Here is a 20,482-nt window from a genome sequence, read left to right on the forward strand (position 1 = left end):
GGCCTGCTTGAGTCCCTGCTCGCCGGTGCTCCCGACGGCACTTCTGCTTTTGAAATGTACAAGAGCCCAGAAGCGCCCTCAATGGGAACTGGCACACGTGGGGACTGAACAGTCCCCACTCACATCGTTTCCCGCTGTGCCTCTGTCTCCCGCATCCCCTGCAATGACGGTGCTGGGGGGAACCAGCTTTACTGGTTTCCCCCAGTACCGGCTACTGCTCTCCCCCCATCCACTTGCTGCCTATCCCTAGTAAGATATGGATTTCTATGTGGGGGGTGTGGAACCAGCGTTTCTCAAATTGGGATTCATAACCCAAAAGGGAATTGTGGGACTGGGGGTCGCAAGGTTATTTTAGGGGGTCACAGTATTGCCACCCTTACTTCTGCACTGCCTTCAGAACTTGGCTACTGGAGAGCAGTGGCTGCTGGCCAGGAGCTCAGCTGTGAAAGCAGCACCCCACCAACAGCAGCTCAGAAGCAAGGCTATCAGTACCAAAACACACACACAACTCATTTTTGAGTCAAGACCTTTACCATGAAATTTCAGATTCAAATAGCTGAAATCATTACTTTTATTATTTTTAAAATCCCATATCTGTGAAATTGACCAAAATGGACCATAAATTTGGTAGGATCCTCAAATTCTGCCCTTCCTTAGGCTCTCGACTTAGGAGAGGGTGCAGGGAGCTTCTCAGTGGTCCTCAAGCGCACCTGCACAGGACAGGCTTTTGGCCTAGTGTTCATGAGAGTTCTGATACATGACAGTGTGCTGTGGTGGGAAGATTTTTATCAGTAAGAGTTTTACAGAACTTTTCAAATGTCTTTAGAAACTATTATAGTATCTCTCCACTTGCAAAGCAGGTGTCTTCGTTACCAGGGAAGGAATTAACCACTGGAACAATTACCAAAAGCTGTGGTGGATTCTCCATCCTGCCAGTTTCTAAATCAGGATTTTTTTTTCTAAAAGATAGGCTCTGGTTCAAAGAGGAATAAATTCGGGAAAAATCTATTACCTGACTTATGCAGGAAGTCAGATAAAATGATCACAGTGTTCCTGTCTAGCTCTATAATCTACACATTTGTAAATGAGCATTCCACTTGCTCAAGGATCAAAAGAAGAGACAGAAGAAACAGGTTTTATAGACCACTGAAAATTACTCAAATACATAATATTGTCACAGTTTTAAGGTTCACACTCTATTAGGCCTTTCTAAAGATTGAAATGATAGTTTCTATCTTTTTAAAGGGAAATACAGCTATCACTTTTTAGTGGTAGGACTGCATGATACCAACTCTTACATTCATTACATTGTTCTGTGTAGAAATGTGTCTCCAGCCCATGACTGAATCTTATCTATCCGGGACCTCAGGCAGATATAATTTGGGGAGAAAATTTCAATTTTTCAATTTGCAAGAAGGAGGAAGAAACATCTCCCTGGTAGATTGATACTTGATTTATTTATTTTGACAGCTGTTTGAATCTGCTCATGGGTTTGGAGGATTACAATATTTTTGCTGAATTCCTGGATACGTGATCCTAGTTGTGTGATAAATTGCACATATTTATTTATGTAACATATGTTCATGCGATTTATCATGTGCCTTTCACCTCCCCATTGATGGAGAGGACAATATGACTGAAAAATGAAATCTGTGGACCTGATTCTGGTGTGCCCATTAATTATATTGACACCTGCTTTTCATAGATTCCAAGGTCAGAAGCAAATATTGTAATAATCTAGTCTGATCTTTTTTATTAACACAGGCCATAGAATTTCCCCACATTAATTGCTAGAGCATATGTTTTAGAAAAACTGGCAGTCTTGATTTTAAAATGGCCTATGATGGAGAATGCACCATGACCTTTGGTAAATTGTTCCAGTGGTTAATTTACCATCACTGTCAAGAATTGACTCCTTATTTCCAGTCTGAATTTGCACAGCTTCAGCTTCAAGCCATTGTATCAGGTATGTCTTTCTCTGCTAGATTGAAGAGCTCATTAAGGATCTTTTTACACTTTCAGAGCAGTGTAAAAGGGCCTTTGTGTAAATGAGAATCAGTCCCTGTGTGTATACATAAGACAGCAATGCTCTTTTTCTAACTTGGCTTCAGATCACTGCCGTGACTCTCAACATATATTTAGTACATGCAGTAGGTACCATTTAACTTTCCATACTAAAATGCATGTTTTGTTAAATGACAGTACATAATTTATTCCATGTCATTACTACTGTTTTTTAACATTATGACAAAGCTGTGAGCTCCCCTCTGCAGGACAGTGTGTCAAATCAACTGCAACAGTTTACATACTTCTTATGCAAATGTCCCTTGTATATCTGGGCAATAGCGTTTGCCTGGCTATATAAATCCACCACTGAAAATTAAAACTAGTGGCATGAGTTGGTGTTGGAGAAACACTACACAAGAAAATATGCACATTACCTTTCCTATTCCACTAACCCACCCAGTAACCCCTATGAAATCTGGGTTGAGTGTACACATCTCCCGCTAACTGTTTGGAAGATATTGTCCTCTGTCTTTATATCTCCAATCACAAGAGAGATTGCTTTACCACTTGATTTCAGTATGCACTGCTGATAATATAAGGGGAATGATTCTGCAATGTCAATAGATGTTGAAAGTGCTCAGGATCTGACATTGCGACCCAGTCCTGTTCTCTGATCCAGTCAGCAGTTCCTAACATTTGATCACACATCCATTCACTTTGCCATACTTTAAGAAAATTCTGCAGAAAATGAAACAGGCTTAATAAAAAACAGCCACCCTTTATAATGGCCCCATATATGCCATTATTTATACATCTTTTACACTATCATAGCATGATAATAGGTATGATTGGAAGATCTAGGTCAAAATCAAGCCTGGTAAAAGAGGGCAGAATTGCTTTGTACTCAATGACATTTTTTCATGCTTTTGCCAAAGCTCAGTTGGGCTCTGTAACTCTGGTTTTCTGATTAATTTGTGAAATGTGGATCAAACCTACATTTCATGCTTTCCAGCCCAACTGGAAGCTGGAAATACCAGAACTCTTTCATGGAAATCTGCTCTTGTGACATTTTCAGTCCAGTCACATACACACTAGGGCATTGCAGGTACAGTTGTATGAGTGCTTATCATGTATATTTCTAAGGCTTGCCCCTCCCTATTCAAAATAAGGAAAATATACCTTACCTGCCTCCTTAGCAAACTCTTACTTATTGGAATGTATTGAAAACATGCCCAATTGTCATTTGAATTTGGAGGCTCATCCAGATATACACACTCTAATATGCTTTCACTGACAGAACTGCACTGAGCACCACTCATATTTCCTTTGTGTAAGTTTGCAGGTTTTGGAATCTGTTCCTTTATCTAAATTTTCAGCTCGGCCTCCTAAATCTATAATGGGCTGAAACAAAACCTTGGAGTGAAAAATCTTGAAGACTGATGTTCAAAATGTAAATCTGAAAGTTATAGCTCAGGCCCATCATGATTTAAAAAGGATCCTGTGAGTGGAAGGCTTTCACAAGTGAGTGGTTGGGAGCTCTCGGATTTTCTGCCTCACGTAGTCATAAAGCCCATGGCATAGCACTTGCCCTTCTCAGATGCTTCATTTTTAGCTTTTCCCACTTTATTCTATCTGTAAACAATGTTCCCTCTACTCTTTTCTGTCTCATGTGTGGATTTTTTCCATCCATGTGCAGAATAAATTTTATATGCACTGAGGTGTACATGCAAATGTGCACCCACCAAGAAAAAAACAAACTTAGCTATGGTCACTCTGTTAATTAGCTGAGCAGCATCGGAATCTTTGAGCCTCAGCACAAATACCCAGTTCATAGGGAACACTCTGTAAATACTGGCTAACATGCTCTCTCTGCTCTTTCTTATTGTCCTTCTGAAAATAAAAACTAGGGAATTATTTCTATGTACATTCACTTCCTGGTTTAGAGTATTAGGGAGCAAGGGACTGAGGGAAAAGCCAGAGACCATTGTGTCAACTCTTTTGAGGACATGGCAATTAGTTCATTGCTTGTACTAAGGACATACTTTCCAGGCTGCTGTTCCATAAGCTAGAGGTGGGACATGGTGGAAGGCAAGACCTAACATGATGGATGCTTGGACACAATACGCACAAATGTTCATGAGTGACAGCAAGCTATGGCTGGCATAGTCATTTTCCCTTAATGGGGTTGCCAGAATAGCAAAATATTAAAGAAACGGGTGGAAAACAGTAGTTTTCACACACAAGAAATTGAAATTTATGAAAAAAGTCATTCCACAGGTTTCTGAAAGCAAACGTTTATTTTTCAAATGTTTAATGAAAAATTGTATTTAAAAACTTTGCTTTTGAAAATATTTTAAGTTTTGAAACTGTTTCCCCTTTTTTCCTTCCGTTTATTCCTTTTCCATTTTGCCATGAAAAATAAGATTAAAAAGGGGGGGAAGGAAAAATATTTTCGGATTATAAAAAATCGAATATTTGTGGGAAAATATTTTTCTCAGACTTTTTTTAACCCAAAACATATGTGCAACAGTCACTGTGTGCAGTGCTACCCTGCTACCTATGAATTTCATTTGGTGACCCCCTAGTTCTTGTCTTTTGGGAACAAGTAAATAACTTTTCCTTATTCACTTTTTCTACACCAGTCATGATTTTATAGACCTGTATCATATCCCCCCTTAGTCTCCTCTTTTCTAAGCTGAAAAGTCCCAGTCTTTTACATTTCTCTTCATAAGGGACCTGTTCCAACCCCCCAATCATTTTTGTTGCCCTTTTCTGAACCTTTTCCACTGCCACTATGTCTTTTTTGAGGTGAGGCAACCACATCTGTACACAATTTTCAAGATGTGGCCATTTGCTTTTTTGACTGCTGCTGCATACTGAGTGGATGTTTTCTGGGAACTATCCACAATGACTCCTGGATATCTCTTGATTAGTTAGAGCTAAATTAGTCCCCACCATATTGTATGTATACTTGGGATTATTTTTTCCAATGTGCATTACTTTGCATTTATCAACATTAAATTTCATTTGCCATTTTATTGCCCAATCACTTAGTTTTAAGATCTTTTTTAAGGTCTTCACAGTCTGCTTTGGTCTTAACTATCTTGAGCTGTTTAGAATCATCTGCAAATTTTGCCACCTCACTGTTTACCCGTTTCTCCAGATCATTTATACATAGGTTGAATAAGATTGGTCCCAGTATGGACCCTTGGGGGATACCACTAGTTACCTCTCTCCATTCTGAAAAATTACCATTTATTCCTATTCTTTGTTTCCTATCTTTTAATCAGTTATCAATCCATGAGAGGACCTTGCCTCTAATCTCATGACTACTCACTTTATTTAACAGCCTTTAGGGAGGGTCCCTGCCAAAGTCTTTCTGGAAATTTAAGTACACTATATCCACTGGATCCCCGTTGTCCACTTGTTTGTTGACCCCTTCAAAGAATTCCAATAGATTAGTAAGGCATGATTTCCCTTTACAGAAACCAGGTTGACTTTTCCCCCAACAAATTATGCTCATCTATGTGTCTGACAATTTTATTCTTTGCTATAATTTCAGTTAATTTGCCCAGTACTGACCTTAGATTTACCAGTCTATAATTGCCAGGATCAGCTCTAGAGCCCTTTTTAAATATTGGCATCACATTAGCTATTTTCTAGTCATTAGTTACAGAGCTGATTTAAAGGATAGGTTACAAAGCACAGTTAATAGTTCTGCAATTTCACATTTGAGTTCTTTGAGAACTCTTGGGTGAATGCCATCTGGTCCTGGTGACTTGTTATTGTTAAGTTTATCAATTTGTTCTAAAACCTTCTCTAATGGCACCTCAATCTGCAGACCACCAACACAGGCAGAATAAATGGTTAGGCTTTTTTTAAACAACTAGCAAAATCATCCGAAGGACAGGATTTGGGGGCAATGGGTGACTTCAACTATCTAGACATATGTTGTTGATTTGATTTTAACAAATTGGGTGGAGCTGGTTGGAAATTTGAAAGTAAAAGGCAGCTTGGGTGAAAGTGATCATGAAATCATAGAGTTCATGAGTCTAAGCAATGGTAGAAGGGAGAACAGCAAAATAGAGAGAATGGATTTCAGGAAGGCAGATTTTAGTAAACTCAGAGAACTGTCAGGTAAGGTCCCATGGGAAGTAAGTCTAAGAGGAAAAACAACTGAAGAGAGTTGGCAGTTTTTTAAAGGGACATTATTAAGGGCCTTAAAAGTAAACTATTCCACCGCATGGGAAAAATAGAAAGTATGGCAGGAGATCACCTTGGATCAACCAAGAGATCTTATATAATGTAAAAATAAAAAAGGAGACCTATAAAAAGTGGAAATTAGGTCAAATTACAAAGAATGAATATAAACAAACACAGATATGCAGGGGCAAGATTAGAAAGGCAAAGGCACAAAATGAGCTAAATCGAGCTAGAGACCTAAAGGGTAACACAAAGATGTTCTACAAGTATATTGGAAGCAAGAGCAAGACCAAGGACAGGGTTGGCCCATTCCTCAGTGAAGAGGGAGAAACAATAGCAGGAAACTTGAAAATGGCAGAGGTGCTTAATGACTTCTTTGTTTCATTTTTTGTCAAAAAGATGTATGTTGACAGGATGCCTAACATAGTGAATGCTAGTGGAAATGGGGTAGGTTTAGAAGTTAAAATAAAAGAACAAATTTAAAATAACTTACAGAAGTTAGATATCTGCAAGTCACCAGGGCCTGATGAAATGCATCCTAGAATACGCAAGTAGCTGATAGAGGAAGTATCTGAGCCTTTAGCTATCATCTTTGAAAAATCATGGAAGTCAGGAGAGAATTCCAGAAGACGGGAAAAGGGCAAATATAGTGCTCATCTATAAAAAGGGAAATAAGAACAACCCAGGAAACTACAGGCCAGTCAGTTTAACTTCTGTGCCTAGGAACATAACGGAGCAAATAATTAAGAGATCCATCTGCAAACATCTGTAAGATAATATATTTCTTTGATAGGATATAAAGAAACCAAACTAATAGATTTCTTTGATGGGATATCCAGGCCTGTGGATAAAGTAGAAGTGGTGGATGTGGTATACCTAGATTTTAGTAAGGCATTTGACATGGTCTCACAGGACCGTCTTATCAATAAATTAGGGAAATGCAACCTAGGTGGGTGCATAACTGGCTAAATAACCATTTTCAGAGAGTAGCTATTAATGGTTCACAATCATGTTTGACAAGTGGGGTTCCACAGGGGTCTTTTCAATATCTTCATTAATGATTTAGAAAGATGATGGCATAGAGAATATGATTATTAAGTTTGCAGATGATACCAAGCTGGGAGGGGTTGCGAGGGGAAAGGATCAAATTCAAAATGATCTGGACAAACTAGAGAAGTGGTCTGAAGTAAACAGGATGAAGTTTAATGAGGACAAATGCAGAGTTTTCCACTTAGAAAGGAACAATCAGTTTCACACCTACAGAATGGGAAGTGATTGTCTAGGAAGGAGTATTGCTGAAAGGGAGTTAGGGTTCATAGTGGACCACAAGTTAAGAGTCAACAGTGTGACACTGTTGCAAGAAAAGCAAACATCATTCTGGGATGCATTAATAGGAGTGTTATGAGTTAGACATGAGAAGATATTCTTCTGCTCTACTCTGCACTGATTAGGCCTCAGTTGGAATATTGTGTCCCGTTCTGGGCACCACATTTCAAGAAAGATGTGGAGAAATTGGAGAGTGTCCAGAGAAGAGGAACAAAAATGATTAAAGGTCTAAAAGACATGACTTCTGAAGGAAGACTGAAAGAACTGGGCTTGTTTAGTTTAGAAAAGAGAAGACAGAGAGGGAACTTGATTGCAGTTTTCAAGTATCTAAAAAGGAGTTATAAGGAGGAAGGAGAAAAATTGTTCTCCTTGGCCTTTGAGGATAGGACAAGAAGCAATGGGCTTAAATTGCAGCAAGGAAGGTTTAGGTTGGACATTAGGAAAAACTTCCTGTCAGGGTGGTTAACACTGGAATAAATTGCCTAGGACGGTTGTGGAATTTCCATGATTGGAGATATTTAGGAGCAGGATAGACAGACACATTTCAGGGATGATCTAGAATAGTGCCTGGTGCTTCCATGAGGGCAGGGGACAGGAGCTGATGACCTTTAGAGGTCTCTTCTAGTCATGGGATTCTATGATTCTGTTATTGTCCAGTGGCCCCACTGGTTGCTTAGCAGGCTTACTGTTTCTGATATACTTAAAAAACATTTTGCGATTTCTTTTTGAGGTTTTGTCTAACTGTTCTTCAAACTCCTTTCTGGCTTTTCGTGTATTTTTACACTTAGTTTGATAGTTTATGCTTCTTTCTATTTTCCTCAGTAGGATTAACTTCCACTTTTTAAACAATGCCTTTTTATCTCTTAGGGTATATCTACACTGCCACCATAGTTCGAACTAGGGTGGCTAATATAGGCATTCGAAGTTGCAAATGAAGCCCGGGATTTAAATATCCCGGGCTTCATTTGCATCTTGCCGGGCGCCGCCATTTTTAAATCCCCGTTGGTGCAAACTCCATGCCCGCAGGTACACGCGGCATGGAGTAGGTAGTTCGAATTAGGCTCTCTTAATTCGAACTACCGGTACACCTCGTTCCTCACTGCTTCTTCTACTTGCTGGGTAAGCCCCGGTGGCACTGCTTTGGTTCGCTTTGGTTTTTAATTTGGGACATACAGGCAGTCCCCGAGTTACGCGGATCTGACTTATGTCGGATCCTCACTTACGAATGGGGATTTCTCGCCCCGGAGCTCGCAGGCAGCGGGACCGCCCAGAGCGCAGCGGTCCCGCCACCTCGACCTCCGGGGCGAGAAAAGCTGCTCCGGGTGCCCCTGGTCTGCTGGGGACTGTCTCCAGCAGACCAGGGACACCCGGAGCAAAGCCTCAGAGGCACAGGACTCCACCGCTGCTGCGGCTTTGCTCCCGGTGTCCCTGGTCTGCTGGGGAGGGGGCGCAGCTAGTGCGCCCCCCCCAGCAGACCAGGCTTTTGTTGTGGACCCTGGGGTAGAGCAGCTGGGGTGCTGCCGGGTTGGTCCTGCAGGGACCTACCTGGCAGCCCAGCTGTTCTGTCCCAGGCTTGAGATTCAGCCGCTGTTGAAACTGATCAGTGGCTGATTCCAGGAAGCTGGGGGCAGAGCAATTCTGCCTCCAGCTTCCTGTAGTCAGCCCCTGGTCAGTTTCAGCAGCAGCGGCTGAATCTGGAGCCAGTTCCGACTTACATACAAATTCAACTTAAGAACAAGCCTATAGTCCCTATCTTGTACGTAACCGGGGGATTGCCTGTACAGTTAAGTTGGGCCTCTATTATGGTGTCTTTGAAAAGTTTCCATGCAGTTTTCAGGGATTTTACTTTTGTCACTGTACCTTTTAATTTCTGTTTAACTAACCTCCTCACTTTTGTGTAGTTCTCTTTTCTGAAATTAAAAGCCAGAGTGTTGGGCTGCTGAGGCGTTTTTCTCAACACAGGGATATTCAATTTTATTATGTTATGGTCGCTATTTCTAAGTGGACCAGTTATATTTACCTCTTGAACCAGATTCTGCACTCCACTTAGGACTACATCGAGAAAAGCCTCTGCCCTTGTGGGTTCCAGAACCAGCTCCTCCAAGAAGCAGTCATGTAAGATATCAAGAAATATTATCTCTGCATCCTGTCCTGAGGTGATGTGTACCCAGTCAATATGGAAATCCCCCAGTATTATTGAAATGTTTTTTATAGCCTCTCTAATCACCCTTAGCATTTCATAGTCATCATCACTATCCTGGTCAGGTGGTCAATAATATATGCCCACTATTATATTCTTATTATTAGAACATGTAATTACTACCCATACAGATTCTATAGAACATTTTGGTTCATTTAAGATTTTTACTTCATTTTCTTTCACATATAGTGCCACTCCCCCACCAGCACAACCTGTTCTGTCCTTCCAGTATATTTTGTATCCTGGTATGATTGTTTCCCATTGATTGTCCTCACTCCATCAAGTTTTTGTGATGCCTGTTATATCAACGTCCACCTTAAAAATGCGGCACTCTAATTCACCCATCTTATTATTTAGACTTCTAATGGGTCTGTTTGCAATTTCCGGATGTGTTAGACTCTTTTTCGTTTGATTTTCTCATATGATCTTGCTCATACTTTATCATTCCCCCCAAAAAATATTGTCTTTATTTTAGTTTAGTTTGTATATGCTGCATGAAGTAACAAATATGTCCCCTTTGAGAGAGAGAGAATTCTCTGAGCTTTACTGAATATAAAAGCTAGCAGAATTACCCAAGAAACAGAGATGCCATCTGCACCAAAATGGCTTACTGAAGCCTCTGAAAAGGCCAGTCTGTATCACTTTGATGCCTTATTGAAGGTAGGTATTGGAAGCTTTTGGATGAAATACACAAACGTGATTATTTTGAGTGAGGTATGTTAGGTTTGTATTTGGTTTGGATACAGTCCTGCAACCATGTTAAATCAACCATCTAGACCAGGGGTGGCCAACCCATTCTGGGCAAAGAGTCAAGATATGGATCCAGTGCGAAGAGCCAGGGCAAAGTTGTTGAGCAAAAAAAAAAAAAAGGACTCTGCCCCAGTCGCATTTGGTTCGGGGGGGAGGGGGAGAGAAGGTCTTCCCTTTTAAGAAAACATGTTTAGAGGCTTTTGGGCCATATTAGGCTTCCACCAGCCAACACTGTCTTTAATTCTCCTTCTTTAATGGCTGCGCCGGATGGCTCCCCTGCCCAGGTCAGCACAGGGAGCCAGCAGGAGGAGAGGGCCATTTTGGGGGGTGTGGGGTGGCTTTTTGAGCCACAGAGGGGGGGAGCAGCCGCATATGGATCGCAAGCCGCGGGTTGGCTATGGCTGATCTAGACCCATACAGCTTCCTTTCACTAGTGAACTGTTAAAACCTATGCCACTTCCATCTCAAAAGTGAAAATCTTCAAGGGTGTATTCAGAGGAAAACATGATCCACTGAAAACACGATCCAAGAGAAGAGTCTGTGGATAACTAGAGCAATCTGCTGATTAAGCATTGGCCCTGTGCGTAAAAGAAGCTTGGGGGTAGCTTTCATTTAAGTACCCAAGTTTTCCAGATGAAAACATTTGGTTAAAAAGAATGCATACACTGTAATTTGCTTGTTTGCTCCACTCCCTTGTGGACATGCCCAGCTTCCTCTGTACCTGGCAACTTTCCTGTGCTTTGTACACCAAAGCTAAAAAATGTGATTCAGATATTCCTCAAATGAAATCACCAATTGCACTCACTTTCCCACACTCTCAAAATACTCTCCAGAAAAAGAAATAAAGTAACCTCTCTTCCCTTCAATGTGCATGACATACAAATCTGTTTGCAATACACAGATTTGACAATATGATGTTGATAGCATATGCATCCAGTATGCATACCCATGGCATGTTTTGTAGAAAAGTTAACAGATTGATTGCAGCAGTCACTAAAGCCCTCATTCTGTCTATGTGCAAAATAGGCACCAATAACCAATCACTATTTCACTAGCATAACTCAATCTTCTTCTGGAGGGGTCATTCTTATTCAATGCACGACCTCTTTTCTGAAGCTGTAAGCAAGGTTTCCAGTCATGAGGGTGAGTTTTACCAGGATCAGTGGATCTATATCTTCTCTCTTGAATCAGAGAGAAATTTTCTGACCAAATGAAAAGAAAATGGCTTTTTTTGGAGGGGGGGGAGCGGGTCAGGAAAAAGTTTGTAAGAAAAACAAAACAAATGATATTTGAAAAAAGAAGGGGAAAGGAAAAAATGGGGGTGTGGAGAGGGAAGGGGTTGGGGTACAAAAACAGAAAATGAATTTCATTAAAGCAGAACCTAATGGGTAGAGGTTGTGTTTTTGGTATTTTCCCCCTTTTCTCTCTCTTTTCTGTTCCTCTGTCCTTGTTCCTTCCATTTACCAAACATTTTTCACCAACATCTTTTTGAAAAGCCTCATAATGGCAGCAGGGGAATGATTTTTCTCAGCCATCCCTAACCAGACGTAATACCACTGGCTCAGTTGAAAGCCTTCATGTCACTAAACTGTTTCCTTGAGTCATCCTGTCTTTTATGGGGAAAAACGTACACAAAAACCTCAAACTCCAGATATGGCCTTGATCTAGCAAAGTATTTATGCTTACTAAAGAGAGTATTCTACTGTGCAGCTTAGCACATATGTGATTCTTATTTGTTACTTGAATTACAATAGAACTTAAGAGCTCCAGTCATGAACTGGACTCCACTGTGCTCAGTGCTGTACAAACACAGAAAATAAAAACAGAGTTTGCCTTAAAGAGCTTACTGTCTAAGTCTGAGTACTGCAAGATCTGACCTTTACAGTGTACGCTGTGCATTGAGATCTACAAGGATCATACACATGCTCAACAAAAAAGTATTGCCTTCTCCATAATTAAAATATTCTTATAAATATAGTAGCCAAAAATAAACTACTAGCGAAACTATACCTGAGAGAGTCTGTTGTGCATTGATCTCTGAACAGGAAAAGCAAGCATGCTTGTTCTGTCACCCAGAAGGTTCAAGAGGGAAAAAAAAGGTCAATTCACGTAAATCAGAAGAGACCAGAGTAGACCTCAGAGTCTTTGATAGATTGAGATCTCTGAAAGGATGCATAAAATAGGTCTATATTTGAAATTTTGCTATTGAAAATCTTCTATGTGTATATTTGTAATTAGTGGTTTTAGTGTGTGTTTTGACCAATAAAATGAAGTTATGTTGGATCTCCTAATTAATTAGACATGGGAGTTCTACGTGAAACATTTAATTTTCTGGATGTTCTAATTCACTTTGAATTATTATAAATGATATTCTATATGTGTATAGAAATAAAGAGATAAGGGAAAACAGTGGATGAGCTGAGTATAAAGCTAGAAAATTGGGCTGTGATTAATAATGTACTATGTCTGTTTGAGAATGGATAAATAGAAAATTCAACACAAAAAAACAAGACAGAGTGATAACATTTCCATCCTGTTAGGCACAGCGCCAGTCTGGGTTTTATTTTAAATCATTGGCATAGGTGAAAAATATTAATGATAGCCAGTCATCAGCTGATGACAGCTTCTGGACTCCCTGTGATTACAGCTACCCATAAAATAATTCACATTTGCTGATGGGGACAGAGGCTAAATATTACTTGTCTTTTTCATGCAGCAGTCCCATTTGCTGCGATGGAGCTACTTATATGGGTAAAATGAGCAGGATTTGACCCCACAAATACAAAACGGATGGTCAAAACCTATCCTGAAACAGTTGGATTCAATTCCTGCTGACTTCAATAGGAGTTAAGCATAAGTAGATGTATTTCTTACAGTTAGATCAGTGGAAACTAATAGTAACTCTGTTTTAAGTGAATAGTTACTCTATTGCAGTAGTGAAGAAAATCAGGTCCATGAGAATCAGGTCCATGAGTTTTTTAACTGTACAAAATATGTGTCTCCTGTGCTGAGTTTGCTGCCAGTAAGTCCATTGGGAAGGAAAGCATAAATACAGCATAAATGTATTTTTTTGTTTTTACTCTGGATGATCCTAGAAATATGAATCTGTCATAGGGATTTTATGGAATTCTTAGCAGTGGAAAACACTAGTAAGAAAAAGGATGAATTGAATAAACCAGAATTCACAGGGAAACTTGTGGTGACATTTAAAAGAAAATGGTTTAGAAAATGGGCTCTTTTCTGTGGTTTTAAAAATCACCTAATAAAATGTCAGTTTGTAGTAGAGGCGCATTTATTGTTTTTTACTTTCAACCACAATACTGCATGTGTTTTTCATGCAATTTTATCCCTGCTTCAGTCTTTGTTCTCAAAGGTGGCTACTGAAAATCACCTTCACAGTCCATTTGTTCAGATCCTGAAGCATGCTTGAATTGCAGCAGACCACCTCTGTAAAGGATGCAGTTTGCCAAAATCTACCACTCAAGACTTTTTTACAGTTGCCAGAAAAATGTGGCTAGTAGCATATTCCTCAGCCAACCCTTATTATATAGGGCAGTTTGTGTTTTTCGATTTAGTTTTCTTTCCGTCTCACTGAGACTTGTTGGAATCCCCTGTATCAATCACTCCATGTTAGAATAACTCATGTGGTGATTTATGAAGTGGAAATCTGAACAATCTGTTAAATATTCTTGACTGTTTTCCTATGTTATCCTGATCTTTGTTGTCTCCTTTCTTTTCATAATCTGTTGAATCTTTTAGCTTAAACCCCACCCTGCATAGTCCCAGATAAAGCAGGTGGGGTACCCAGTTTCAGTGGCTAACTCATTCCCAGGCGTCCTCTGCCTAATACCAATCACAGAGCAGGAGAGAAGAGTTGGGCTCTCTGAGTACAGAGAAAGCCCTTAAATTGGAACTACTCTGTACTGAGGGAGAAGGCAAGGAACACGGTTCACTAAAAGACAAGGAACCAACAAAAGGACTCAGGGTCATAGGCATAAATGATAAGTGGCAAGAGAAAAAAGTTTTGAGAAGTGGTATTTTAGCTTAATAGAACTGTGGAAAGGTGGGAGACCAGAGAGAAAACAGACTATAATAGTTGAGGAAAGGAAGGAAAAGACAAGGGAAAGGGGGTGAATTTGCTTATGTAGATTAATTCTCCATTCCCTGTTAAATCTGCCTTTTTGATGGCTTGTGAAACTTTTTATCAGAAATGAGAAGGAATAACAGCAACTTTTAGAGGAAACAGAGAAGTCCCAATTGAGACTCCTCAAAAGATTGTAGAGTACCATTTTCTAGTGGAAATTTAGCTATGATGAAAGCTTTGTTATCCAGCACTTATGGGGAACAGAGGTTGCTGGTTAACTGACTGTGGTGGGTAACAAAGTTTATTTTTCTGCCTCCTCTTCCTACTGGCGGAACAGGCTTCCAGCAAATCGATGTAGGCTAAGGAAAAGGAGGCGCTTGCTGATGACATCAGCCGGTAGTGCTGCTTGACAGAAGCCCTGCAATGGCTGTCTGGACAGGCGAGAGTCAGGCATGCACGCCTGAAAGACATGGAGGTATTGTGGCTGGGGGCAATGCCAGTTAACAAAGTTTTCTGGTTAACTGAGTACTGGATAACAAAGCTTTCACTGTATATAAAAATAACATGTAATTACATGTAAAATAATGTAAATGCATGGGGCTTGATTGTTCTCTGTGAAGGAAAAGCCAGAAAAAGAAATGGAAAACTTTTCCAGTTCCTATCTGGGGAGCTTAATTCCCTGTTGTACTGTATTTTGTGTAGGCAGCTTGGTCAGTATGTGAAGTGGTTGTAGTTGCAGTTATTCTGTGAGAGTTAAGGTGTAACCTGCAAAATTGACACGATTAGTGAAATTAATTTATACTCCACTTATTCTCTTGTTTGAGGACAATTGGTCCAAGTGACTGGGGCAAATTAAAGCAGTCTTCCAGCTACCCTAATCACAAGCTCAAAGAGTGTATACAAGGAGAGCTTTCAATGCTTTTATACTCCATGCCTGCCTTTCTTCTGATTTCCAGGTGAGACTTGTCCCTTTTCATTCTTCCATGGCACATTAGATGCTGGATTTGTGCTTTTGTGCAATATGGAGGATTATTTTTATAGACTCTATTAGCATAGGAATTGTGACTGTGTGTATTGTCCAAAAGCCACTGGGGATTTTGTGCGGAGAGGAGATGTAGGATAGTGGGGAAAGTGACTAAAGCATCTGAGCATATTATTGTTTAGTACTGTGAGACCCTCCAGTACTCAGCCAGTGATGTTTAGAATGGGGAGAGTCATTTTGCAAGCAACTGTTGAGTTTTGCACTACTGTGGCTATAGAGGAATTTCACACTGTTGTGGCAGGGAAGTGAGATTTTCTCTGACAGTTTATTCAGCACATTAGTTAAGAACTGCTTGTGTCTATTTTGCATCAAACCAACTGACTTTTTTCATCTTGTGCTACTTTGAGATTCCCTGAATATCAGTGACCAGGTCTGTTCAGGGATTACTATGTCTCCAGGCTGTTATAGGCAAAAAGGAATGAATGGAGAAGTAAGAAATGGGTTATGGCTGAAGGGTCTTTCTACTATTGCCTACAGATTTATCTGTATGTGTGGCTATCCAACACATATGACGGGCAAATCAGAATGGTGTAACTGATTCCGTTACACCAGAACTATAGTTGCAGTACTCACTTTATACACACAACCCAAAATTAAGCCCTGTAGGCTTACCCTGGATTTACCACATCTGGAGCAAAGATAGTGCCTATCCTCATCTGATGAAACCAGCTGAGGCTTAAGCACTATAAACCCACTTGATTCCTGGGACATCACTCATGGAATATTAAACTGTACTATACTTGGGTACAACCCACTTCTTCAGATGACTGGAGTATTAAAAGTCCAGTTTCAAGAATAAATAAGGAAAAGCAGGGGGAAACGAAAAAAGAGATTTGGGGGGACTTTTCCCACTTCCCCTTCTCCCCACCCCCGCATTCTTTTATTTATTCTTGGATCTGACCTTTTAAAACTCCAGTCATCTGAAAAAGTGGGTTGTACCCACGGAAGCTCATGATACTGTCTACGTGTTTTGTTACTCTTTAAGGTGCTGCTAGACTATTTGTTGTTTTTTAAGTTTTTCCTGTTACAGACTAACTCAGCTACCCTTCTGAAGTGTCTGTACTATACTGTTCCTCCACTGGGTGACATTGTGAAAATTACTTTATTTAAAGAAACCTCAGCCATATCCACCAAAGTATTAAAGGATAGTTTGATAAATACATTTGGTATGTATATGTAAGCTTTGTAGCCAGTCCATATTTGGTACAGAAGAACATAGCATGGTGTCAGGAGTAAACTAAAAACACAAAGAGAAGGAAAACACCTGCAAAAATTGCAAACAGAAGGAACAAAACAACAAAGTTTACAATATCTCATCAACATGCCACTCTCAAATACCCCTGAAAACTTCAGGTTTGACAAACCTTCACAAAGGACAGACAGGAAGTAGTATTTTGCAAGATTTCAAATTGAAAATAAACTCCACAGAGAAAACAATAATATACAGGTATCTTATTTAATGTATGCTTTGGGGAAACAAGCAGAGCAATATCTGTAACTCCTTTTGACTTTACTGAAGACAGTCACAAAGATGATTATGGAAGGATTCTGGCTATGTTTGATGCATACTATATACCTCAGAGAATTGTTGTTTATGAAAGAGTATGTTTCCACCACATAATTCCATGGGAAAATGAACCAAGGGAAAATGCTGAATATTTTATAAATGTTCTACATATATTGATTGAAAACTATGATTTTTGGAATGCATAATATGAAAATATTAAGAGACTGGATATTGGATTAACAAATAAAAACCTTTCACAAAAGTGACAGAGAGATTTAATCCCAGCTACAGCTATACAGAAAGGAAATCAGTCTGAGCTGATGACACAGCAAAATGTAGAGCAACTTGACAAACTTGAAAAACCTGAAGCTACCTTAGAAACTGTAAACAGACTCTTGAGTGTTAGAAGTCGTTATCATAAAATCCTGAAGAATGGTGAGAGAACTTAAAGGCTAACAGGAGCAAAGTCCAGCCTACATGCATAACATGTGGAACAAGTTATGTCCCAAGAAATTATTACATGTCCAGCCAGAGGCATAAGGTATAATAAATGCATGAAATATGGTCAATATGCAGCTGTTTGCTGCACCAGAGCAGAGAGTAAGTTCACTCATATCATCGGCATTCAAGAGCCATGATGACACAGAGCCACGATGTAGAGAGAATCTGAATATTCCTGGTAACACTATTGACTTCAGAAATTACTCAGGAGCCAATGTCACAAGCTAAATCTACACTTAAAACATTAAAGCGCTCCCATGGCAGCACTTTAAAGTCACAACACCAGTGCTCTATGTAAAAAAAGGAGCATAGCTCCATGCACTAGGAGCCTGTTTACACTGATGCTTTACAGTGCTGTAACTTGCTGCATTAAGAGGGCTGTTTTTTTCGCATCCCAACTTTCGGTAACCGGGTTTGGTTCTTTAAAGGATTTGAAACCACAGAGAGAGGAATACTTCTTTTTAGGGTTAAACAAAGATTATTTATTTTTTCTATTTACTTTATAATCAATTTTCCATTTAAATCAATTCATTATTTTTGATTCTTTTAAGACAATATAATATACAAAGAAAAAGTAGAAAAACAGTACAGTTAAAAATAACAAGAAATAATAACTTCTCCTACTGATATACCCTCCTGAGTTACCTTTAAGAAATTTATGGAGTTAACAGTTATATAATACTCACGTTAAGAAAGATAGAAGCATTGCTTAGATTCAGGAGATATTCTTTTCTTTATGTTTTTCCTTTCTTTGGATTTTTCGTTGCAACTTACGACCGGTATTCGTTCCCTTTTCGGAGCTTATTTGTTCCCCTTTCGGAGCTTATGTACGGCAGCGAGATTCAGCGCCGGGGAGGGAGCCCTGGTTGATCAGACCTGGCTTTTCGGATTCGCAACCCGTCCGCTCGTGGTCTGTTTCAGCCCACCTTATATACCCTGTATCGGTATTTTGGTACTCCTCCACTCGCCTGACAATTGCTGACGTTAGATTTTTGTTGTCTCATTCTGCCCTTACAAAAAACTTTCGTCTGCTCCATTTGGGGTAATCAGCACTTTGTTGCATACTGCTGTCTGAGTTACTTACTTCCCTAAAAGCGGGGTTATTGTTGGTCAACCAAGCAAATTTTGTTTTTATTTTTATCTCCTGTATCTGAGAGTGCTGCCTTTCCTTTCCACTTACAGTTAAACTGGTGCTCATTTGACATATTCTGGGTAGGCCTCAATACCTTCCTTTCACACCAACCAAGAAAGTTAAAGCATGGTAACTTGCCAATGTAGACAAGCCCACCATCCTCCCAGAAGGAATTTACAATCACCTTCAACCTCTCTCAAAGATGAAGTCATCTGAGGCAGCTCTAACTAGCCCTGGAGGTATTCTGAACTGCATGGGCCAATTCACCACAGAAACAGCTTACAAAATCAAGAGCTGTGCATTCAGAGTGTATGTGATCAAATGGCCACAGACCAACAGTTTATTATGCCCCATTGATACCGGTATTAATGAAAAATGAGAGAAAAAGGTATCTTCCCAAGACTGGATGATTTCCTCCCCAAAGTAAAAAGCACTAATGTATTCTCCAAGCCGGATGCCTGGAGCAGATTCTGGCAAATTCCTTTAGTCAAAGAAAATGTTAACCTTACTACATTGACTACATCCTTTGGGAAACTTAGCTTTCAAAGATTGTTTTTTGGGGTTACCAGTGCCCCCTGAAATTTTCTGAAGAAAGACAAAAGAACTGTTCCCAAACACATATGGCGATGTAGTTTTTCATGGATAATCCGGGGGGGGGGGGGGGAGACAACAAGCCCACATTGAAGTCCTCACCTAATCAGACCATCTGGACTAAAGCTAAACAAGGAAAATGCATTTTCCACTTACTCCAAATTAAGTTTTTGAGACAGACAATAAACAAGATGGGAACATAGCCCTGAGAATGTAAAAGCAATTTGAGAATTGAATGCACAAACTAATTTACCATAATTGAGATATGTACTCAAGGATGGTAAATAACCTTGGTCTATATCTACAGGGCCATTTTACAGTGACAAAACCACTGAATGAACAGTTAAATTCCAATACTGATTGGCTATGAGATCCAAATCAAGAAATTCCTTTCAAAAAATTTAAAAGAAATTATCTCAACATCTCCAGTTCTCAAGTAGTATGATGTGAACCAAACCATAAGGCTCAGTGTGGATGCAAGCAACTATGGCATAGGTATTGTGTTGTTCCAGAAACATGGCTCTGAGTAGGAGCCAGTTGTATTTTGCTTTCGCACACTAAGGGTACGTCTAGACTACATGGCTCCGTCGACAGAGCCATGTAAATAAATTAGTTTACCCAGCATAGTCAATGAAGCGGGGATTTAAATAATCCCCGCTTCATTAAAATAAAAATGGCCACCGCATTGTGCCAACGATCAGCTGATCCGGCACAGCGCTCATTGGCACAGCGCGGCGGCCATTTTTATTTTAATGAAGTGGGGATTATTTAAATCCCCGCTTCATTGACTCTGCCGGGTAAACTAGTTTATATAGCTCTGTCGACAGAGCCATGTAGTCTAGACGTACCGTAATAGAAGTAGAAAAACACTGGTTAAAAAGCTGTGCTTGGTGAGAGTATGGGCCTTTGAGAATTTTTACAGATACATGTGTGTATTCGATTCATTTTTATTGATAACATATACTAGCAGCCCACGTTACCAGCAAACAAATGGAGAAGCTCAGAGAACTGTGCAGACAGCCAGGAAGCTGTTACTAGGGGAAAATCCATTCCTTGCTCTTCTGAGCTACAGATCAACACCATTAGCATTTACTGCACATAGTCCTGCATAGCTCTGTCTCCAGAGTGGCTAGATATGA

At 39.9% G+C, this 20,482-nt stretch overlaps 1 protein-coding gene and 1 long non-coding RNA gene across 16 annotated transcripts in view; one reads left to right on the plus strand and one right to left on the minus strand.

Annotated features, from left to right (window-relative positions):
• LOC142827244 (uncharacterized) overlaps positions 1 to 18,749 on the minus strand; it is a 31,525-nt gene extending 12,776 nt beyond the window's left edge. The window contains exon 1 of the long non-coding RNA XR_016348912.1: positions 18,307 to 18,749. This is a non-coding gene — a long non-coding RNA (uncharacterized LOC142827244). The remainder of the gene's footprint in view (positions 1 to 18,306) is intronic.
• The window catches only part of COBL (cordon-bleu WH2 repeat protein), a 228,174-nt gene that overhangs the window by 169,262 nt on the left and 38,430 nt on the right, over positions 1 to 20,482 (plus strand). The gene's annotated exons all lie outside the window — the stretch shown is intronic.

Source organism: Pelodiscus sinensis, chromosome 2 (genome assembly GCF_052426305.1).
Source record: "Pelodiscus sinensis isolate ZL-2025 chromosome 2, ASM5242630v1, whole genome shotgun sequence".
NCBI classification, from domain to species: Eukaryota; Metazoa; Chordata; order Testudines; family Trionychidae; genus Pelodiscus; species Pelodiscus sinensis.